Consider the following 8,512-nt stretch of genomic DNA (forward strand, 5'->3'; position numbering starts at 1 on the left):
TGGCGCAGTGGTTAACAAATCTGACTAGGAACCATAAAGTTCCAGGTTCGAGCCCTGGCCTTGCTCAGTGGGTTAAGGATCCGGCTTTGCCATGAGCTGTGGTGTAGGTTGCAGACGCGGCTCGGATCCCGCGTTGCTGTGGCTCTGGCGTAGGCCAGTGGCTACAGCTCTGATTCGACCCCTAGCCTGGGAACCTACCTCCATATGCCGTGAGATCGGCCCTAGAAACGGCAAAAAGACAAAAAAAAAAAAAAAAACCCATAAGGTGGATTACAGAATTTGACTTTATTTAGCAAACATTTGAACACCTCCATGTTTAAACCCTTGAGCGAGGTGTTGGGGGGTAAAATAAAGACATGGTCCCCACAGCCAGAGTTTAACATACATAACACGTGACACAGGCAATAATGAAAGTAAGAACAGAGGATTATGAAATGAATAATTCACTTCGATAGGACTTCCAGAGGGCTGCAGCGGAGACAGAAAATCAGACGAGGGCTTTTGAAAGCTGGAGAAGGTGCAAGTGAGACCGGGCGTCGCTATCAGGGAAAAGGATGTAAGGGAAGAAGGGATGAAGACGCTCAGCACGTCTAGAACCGAGCGAAGGCTCAGTAGGCAGCGCGGTGCAGAAAGAGAGCGAAGAGAACCGGCAAAGTCCAACGATACCTGGGGCCGGAGTGAGGGGCCTTAAATGAGAGGCTGCTAGGTCTGGATCTGGTCTCCCAACAGTGGGCAGTCTCAGAGGCTTTCTGAGCCAGAGGCTGACAAGATCCAATCTGGGTTCAGGAAAGGTGACCTGACAGGCAGGCAAAGGGCAGAGAGGAAGGGGTGGGGAGGAGCCTAAGAAAGCCGGAAGCCCAGAAAGGAATCTGAGGCTTTGACACACTAGCACACTGATATTTTTAAAGGGACTGAACGGTGATGGGAGGATTTCACAGGCATCACTCTTCCCATTTCACAGACAAGAACACGGGCTCAGAGCCCATTCATTGCTCCAAGTCCAATGCTGCTAAAACAGGGAGAAAAACCCAGACTCAATACTTTTCTGCCCAATGCAAAAAAAAAAAAACCCTAATGCTTTTGAAAAGTGCTCTGTACAATAAAGCACAGAGTGGTCTGTGATATCATAAGTGCTAAAAATTGACTTAATTTTCTTAAGTGTTTACAATTTGTGTGAAATATAAGGTAACTACCTTGAAAATAATTACAAATTTGCCTTACGTTAATGCCATGATTAAAGACCTGTACTTTTTTTTCTGTCTTTTTAGAGCCACTCCTGTGGCATATGGAGGTTCCCAGGCTAGAGGTCTAACTGGAGCTGGAGCTGCCAGCCTACACCAGAGCCACAGCAACACCAGATCTGAGCCTCGTCTGTGACCTACACCACAGCTCATGGCAATGCCAGATTCTTAACCCACTGAGTGAGGCCAGGGATCGAACCCGCGTCCTCATGGATACCAGGTGGATTCGCCAGTACTATGCCACGATGGGAACTCCCCATACTTTTCTTTAAAAACAAAAAATCTGTACCTCTAGTTCTACTTCCTACAAAATATTAGGAGTAATGTTATCTTCTTCCTTCAATGTTTCAGTGGCCCAAGTGACATGTCATTGATGACACAGGCTTATGTAAGAACTTTTATACATATGCCCAACCTGAAGCAGCAAATACATTTTTTGTTTTGTTTTGATCTTTTTAGGGCCATACCCACATCATAAGGAAGTTCCCAGACTAGGGGTCGAATCAGAGCTGCAGCTGCCAGCCTATGCCACAAGCCATGCCAGATCTGAGCCGCATCTGCAATCTACAGCACAGCTCACAGCAACAGCAGATCCTTAACCCACTGAATGAGACCAGGAATCAAACCCCCATCCTCATGGACACCAGTCGGGTTCGTTACTGCCGGGCCATGAAGAGAACTCCGGAAGCAGCAAATATTTTTGAATTATTAAAAATGCATTATTCAGCAAGTACAGCCACTGAATAGAGACATAAAAAGTATTATCGGCATGAAGCTTACATATAGGTATGCAGAGGCACAATTTCATAAATAATCTTGGCCACAAGGAAACGTCATTCAGGTCCTGCGACCCATTCACGAATGGATCAATCCAAAATAACCGATGGGAGGATATGTGACCTTCAGGCTGCAGAGGGGTAGATTTCCCCTCGTTAAATTCAAAGCCTATGAAACGGCCAAGGTGTTCTGGCTTATATTGCATAAGAGAAACCTAGCTTGGGGATTTGACTGTATAGTTAGTTTTACCCAGAGCATCACCTAGTCATCAAAACTGCGCACCCCTCCCCCCACACCAATCTTCCACCCCTGCTTTTTTTCCAAAACGAGCGAAGACCCAGAGAAGCAAAACTCATTCTTAGGAACTTGAATGAAGCAGCCAACCTAGATAGCCAGGAATCCTCCCCGGGTCTTTATTAGCAGAAAGCACAGGGAGTTAAACCATTTCAGAGCACCGCATGTCCCCCGAGCCGCTCAATCTACACTTTTTACGAGGTTAGGTCTCCACAGCTTGCCGAGAAAGGACAGAAACTGAAAGGTGGCCAAAGAGAAATCTTAAACCGGGCCTGTCACGATTTGGGGGTCTGCCGCCAGGCGCCAGGCAGGCCCTGTCAACTGCGCGCCGCACGCCGCGTCCCGGAGCGGCAGGCAGCATTTCCCACGCGACCACCCGCTCCTCGGACGCCGCCGAGCCGGCAGCGCCGAAGGGCCCGCCGGGGACGCCAGGGCTCGGGAGCCACCCCAGCGGGCCCCGGCCCTCTCGCGCCGCCGCCGCCGCGGGTGACTTTGCGGGCCCGGCCCTCCCGCGGGCGGCCGTAACCTTCGGCGAACCTTGCGCCGCAGGGCCCGCCCCGCCGCCAGGGCCCGCCCCGCGCGCGCAGCGCCACCGGCCCGCAGGCCCGTCAGTCGGCGCCGGCCCCGCCCCGCCCCGCCCCTCCCCCGCCGGCGGTTTCCCTTCCCCGGCCCCTAAAGGACAATGCAGGAGGGGAGGGGGCGGGCGGACGCGGCGGGGCGAGGGCAGCGCCGCGAGCGCCCACCCGCCGGCCGGCCGCGCCGGGAGCCCCGCGGCCGCCGCTCCCCGGGCTCCGCACCCCGGCAGCACATCCACTCCCCGCCTCGCCTCCCCCCAAAGAGCCGCTCCCAGCGCGGCGACACCGGCCCATTGTGCGGACTCATCGCCCGCCCCCCGCGCGCGCCGAGCCCGGCGCAGGGGTCCCCAGGACGGGGGTCCCCGGGCCCGCAGCCGTCTGCACGCCTGGGGCCCGGCCGGGGTCCTGGCGGAGCCCGCGGCCCGGCGGGACGGCCCGGCCTCCCTCAGGCCGGCCCCGGAGCCCCACTGCGGCGGCCCGCCCGGCCCGGCCTGCGCCTGCCGGGCCGAGGGGCCCCAGCCCACCCTGCGCCCGCCCGCGGTACCTGCTGAGCAGCCGGGCGGCGCGGCGGCCGGCGAGGGCGCCTCCTCGCTCCGAGGGCTCCGAGCCGCTGCCGAGCGCCGGGCGGCCCTGGCCTGCGCCTTACGTAAAGCGGCGGCGGCTCCGGCGCCACTCGGCGGAGGGCGGGAGGCGGCGCGCCGCGGCCGCTCCGCTCCGTTACCCGGCAACTGGCCTCAGCGCCCCGCCAACCGGGCGCGCTCCATATCCTTCCGCCCAGGCGCCGGGATTACATCAGCGCCACCGCCCCGCCCCGGGGCTCCGCCCCTCCAGCGGGCGCGGGGCCCCGGGGCGGGGGCGTGCGGGCGCGCGGAGGGCCCCTCTGGCCCGGGCCAGCTGTGCACCCGCGCTTGGGTCCTGAGAGGCTCGAGGGCTGGAGGCGGGAGCCCACCCAGTGTGCGAGTTGTCGGAGCCGAGACTGCCCCTGCGGAGGGGCGCGTGGGGCTGCTCTTGGCAAAAGCCCTTAAACTCCGCCGCCACCCTTCCCGCCCACGGGCCGCCTCGGCCGCTCCTGCTTCCCGGCACATGCTCCACCTGTCTGCGCCCCCCTCCTCGCTGCGTCCTGGGATGGCTGGAGTGGGCGGTTTAACATTTTTTTTTAACCCAGAAGACAAGCTAAAGAAATGTGACATGGCTGTTTTTATTAAGTAGGCGAAAATAAATTCTGGAAGATTCGGAAGTGGGAACCAAAAATGTGCACTAACCTTTTAGTCAAAGTTTCTTCACACCCACCCACTTTACTTAAATGTGATTTCTAGGCCTGTCCTTAAAAAGGCAGCTTAAGTATCATAGGCAGCAGAGAGGAAGGAGCCCTGAGCCCGGGTGGGAGATTGCCAATTTACAAAAGAGGGACGAGGACTTGTGCAGGGGTGGGGGTGGGGGGGGGCTATCTGCCATTGTTCAGTGATATATCTGTTGAGCACCTACTAGATGCTGGCCACTGGACTTTTCTGTTCAGAACTGAAGCAAAGTTCCCATACCAGCTCACTGACAGACTGGAAGGGGCAAACTGGATCCTAGGGGCTGGGGGTGCTGGAGGAATGGACCACGAACTATGTACAGACTGTCTACAAAGGGGTTTCCTGTACACTTGTCTTTTGTTCTTGAGAAGAATCTTGGGTCAAGGCTACCATCCCCATTACTCGGGAGAGGGATTGAGGCTCAGAGATAGTTACCGATTTCTCCTAAACTTTACTGCTCATGAGTAGGCGAGGTTTTCTGACTCCCCTAAACCATCCCGCCTCTTGCAGGATTTGGACCCAAGCTCCTGGCTCTGAGATCTGGGGTCTTCTACCTTTACACAGCTCTCTCCCTTCATCAGCTTCCCCTCAATTTTCTTCTGTGGCATTCTTCTCAGTTGACAGCATCCCATATGAATCACAATGCATTCAATCAATGTCTTGGGAGCACCTGTTCTGGGCCTGGCTGGAGATCAAACTCTGAAAAGAGGGAGAGAATGAAAGCGTGCACGCGGGAGTTCCAGAGTGATCTGGGTGCCAAGAAGAGACGAATAGTGGAGCTTTGGAGTCTAGCTCCCAGGTGCTCCCAGACCTGGGATTTCACAGACCAGTGAAATTCCCCCCCAGATATAGGGGATTTGCAAAGAGTGGTCAACTTTTGGCTTTTGCCACATTGTTCACTTTGTTGTCATCTACATTCATGGTTTTGTGGAAAGGACTTATTAACAATGAAAATTAAAAATACGCTTGGCCGTCTGTATCCATGAGTCTGCATCTGCAGATTCAACCCACCAGGGATCAAAATATTCAGGGGGAAAAAAAATCCAGAAAGTTCCAAAAGCAAGATTGGAATTTGCCACAACCATTTACCTCACATTCACATTGTATTTTAACTATTTACATAGCATTTACATTGTGCTAGGTGTTTTAAGTAATCTAGAGATGATTTAAAGTCTGGGGGAGGGGGCTGTGCACAGGTTGTACGCAAATACTGTGCCATCTTATATAAGGGACTCGAGCATCCTCTAGTTTGGGTATGGAGCCAGTCCTGGAACCACTAGGGATTGAACCAAGAGATGACTGTAGCAACGATATCTCTCAGATATTCTCAGAAGAAAGGAAACACAGTTGGCAACTTTATAGCCACACACACACACACACAGTTACTGACTTTGTTTTCTCATTTGCTGCAGACCAGTGTTTATACACCACAAATTTCTTGGAAGAAGAGATATTTAAACTGAGGAGGCATTAACTAGATTAGTCGAATTCCGAAGTGGTGGGAGGGGGCTGGAATTACAGATTAGAGAGTGAAAGTATCTTGATTATTTTTTCCCTCCTGCTTCCGGATGATCCGCTTTGAAGTCCTGGAAGGCTGGGCCAACTTCAGCCTCAGGGCCTTTGCCCTTGCTGATTTTTCTTCCCAGATCTCTCTCTCCTCTCTCCTCAGGTCTTTGCAGAGCGGAATCCTCCTTGCTCAAGGCTCCAGCTACAATGTCCTCTGCTCAGAGGTGCCTTTCCTGATCCCCGTTTTAGAGTAGCCCGCCTTCCCAGTCATGACGCCACCATCCTGTTTTGTTTTTTTATTGACAGCTCTTATTGGTATCTGAAATTATCTTCATTGTTTGTTTGTTTACTCCTTAAGCTCACCCTCCCTTTCACCTAACACCTGTATTCCAGGAAAACCGTCATCTTGGCCAGTGTTGACTGACCCACGACTACAGGGCTTGCCACCACGACTGACAGGTAACGCAGTCTAAGGAGACATAAACAAGAGCAAACCACCCTGTGTTCCTGGGAGGGATCCGAAAGCCTTCTCAAGCGTGTACCCACCCCGCTTTGTGTGCCTCCCTGCCTTTGACCTTCCCTAAAGCTCCTGGGTAGAAATCAGCCAAGACAAAGTCGAGATGACCTTGGCTTCCGTGCTCTTGTGGGCCAAGGTCCCCAGGGAATGCAAAGGAGGCCAGAGGACCTTGGCATTAAAGCACAATTGGTGTGGAAAAGAGGGAGTCCCGCTTCAGGAGTTTCTAAAGAGAAACCCTCTCGGCTTCCGTGTACGTTCGTGATCATGCATCTCTCAAGACTTAGACCACCTGCTGCCGCTCTTTAACCCCTGCCTGAGGACAAGGCAGTGAGAGGGAGAAAATGGCAACTCCCAGTGCCCTCTGACTTAGATGCTCGGGGTGCCAGCAAGGATTCAGGTAGATGCCACCTGGGGCAGTGATTTATTTAACCCAGTGTATGCATGGTGAACAGCGGAAGAAGACTGAGTCCAGGATGCTTTTTGATGCTGTGAGCCCACACTGACTGACAGTTAGAAAGCAGCGACCTTGGCTCTGTGACCTTGGGTGTGTAATCTCCCTCTCTGGGCCTCAGTTTCCCCTTCTACACAGCAAGAGACTTAAGCAGGAAGGTTTCAAAAGTCTCCTCTTGCTTTTCTTTCTTTTTTTTTTCTTTTTTCTTTTTCACTCTTTCTTTTTTTTTTTTTTTTTTCCGGCCACACCTGAGGCATGCGGAAGTTCCTGGGCCAGGGATCGAATCCGTGCCACAGCAGCAATCCCAGGCGCTACCGTACCAATGCCAGATACTTAACCTGCTGTGCCACAAGAGAACTCACATGCTTTTATTTTTTTCTTTATCCTGTGAATTTTGGAGACAAAATTCCAACGAAGCTACCCTTTGATAAAAGTTAGAGGCTACATGGAGCAGCGAGGGATGGGAAGTATATGGGAAATTGTTCTCCCTGTTCAGTTTTGCTGGGATCCTTAAACTGCTCTGGAAAATAAAGTCTGATTTTAAACATAAAAGGATGTGTACAAACCTCAGCAGTGTCCTACTGACCCTGACAATAGCAGCCGGTTTACAGCCCCCCAAGATTGGACTGGAATCCTGCTCTTCACGCTGGGCCCCGCTGTGGCCCGCTGCCCCTTGCCTCCCCTTGCAAACCATCATGTCATTTAGGATATGCTCACATTTATCTCGGCTCGGATGCTGTCAGTCAAGGCAGCCAGCTGGGCCTGGCAGATACCCTTCTGGCATCTGGAGCGTTGAGGACAAGCCTCTGACACAGCCCCACGGTGTGACCTTGAGAAGCCCACTGACCTTGGCAGGGCTTTCATTGCCCTGAGAAGATGGAGAGATAATGGCCCCTGCCCTAGTCGTCTGTTGGTAGTGTTCAAGGCCCCCCCTCAAAAAAAATCAGAGATGTGGTGTCCTCCACAGGCTCTAAGAGGCTATGTAAATGTCAGGTCTTTGCCATTTTATCCTTCCAAATGTGTTCCAACGGCTGCTGCCTTTTTCCTCCCTCCTACTGACTAGCGTCCATGAGGACTCAGGTTCAATCCCTGGCCTCGTTCAGTGGGTTAAGGATCCGGTGTTGCTGTGAGCTGTGGTGTAGACCACAGACGAGGCTCAGCTCCCATGTGGCTGCGGCTCTGGCTGTGGTGTAGGCCGGCAGCTACAGCTCGGATTGGACCCCTAGCCTGGGAAGCTCCATATGCTGCAGGTGCGGCCCTAAAAAGACAGAGAAAGAAAGAGAGGGAGGGAGGAAGGACAGACGGATCTCCCTGAGAGGGTTGTTGTGAGGGGCTTACACGAATCCGTGTAGAGGGTCAGAGTAGGCCTGGTGCGCAGCATGTGCTCAATACAGGCGGCCCTTCAGACTCGGCTCCCTGCCTGCCCCAGCCCTGGCCGCCTCCTCCGCCTCTCCCTGCACTGCTTCACCCGGTCCCTCAGCGTGCTCCTGAGGCCCTTCCATCCACACTGCAGCCTGAGCTAACACGGAGACGGAGGGACGTGTCTGTCTCTCTCCTCCCCCTGACTGTTCTCCAAGGCCCCAGACCTGCCTCCCACACTCGGCCACCTTGCTGGCGCGACCCATGGCTGGCTCAGTGTCCTCCCCGAACGCCCAGTGCCCTCTCCCCCACCCCCATTGCTGCGTTTTGGCCTCGCCCTGTCCTCAGCTGCTAGGAACCTCAGGCCCTACCCACTAAATTGGCTCCAGAAACGTCACTGCACTCAAGCTCTGAGGTCAGACAGACCACAGGGGGAGTCCGGTGCTGCTGCTCGGGAGCTGTGCAATCTTGAGCATGTTACTTCCTCTCTCTGA

The 8,512-nt window shown here is 54.1% G+C and overlaps 1 protein-coding gene across 4 annotated transcripts in view; it reads right to left on the minus strand.

The window, feature by feature from the left end:
• The window catches only part of KIAA0232 (KIAA0232 ortholog), an 88,695-nt gene extending 85,128 nt beyond the window's left edge, over positions 1-3,567 (minus strand). For 2 of the 4 annotated variants that reach the window (XM_047799447.1, XM_047799449.1), the window contains exon 1: positions 3,432-3,564. The gene's annotated coding sequence lies outside the window, so the exon portion shown is untranslated. Of the gene's footprint in view, positions 1-666; positions 1,054-3,431 lie in introns of those variants that run through there. The other 2 variants (XM_047799448.1, XM_047799451.1) reach the window with 2 other exon arrangements.
• Between the last annotated feature and the right edge of the window lie 4,945 nt (positions 3,568-8,512).

This window comes from Phacochoerus africanus, chromosome 10, assembly GCF_016906955.1.
Source record: "Phacochoerus africanus isolate WHEZ1 chromosome 10, ROS_Pafr_v1, whole genome shotgun sequence".
Lineage (NCBI taxonomy): Eukaryota > Metazoa > Chordata > Mammalia > Artiodactyla > Suidae > Phacochoerus > Phacochoerus africanus.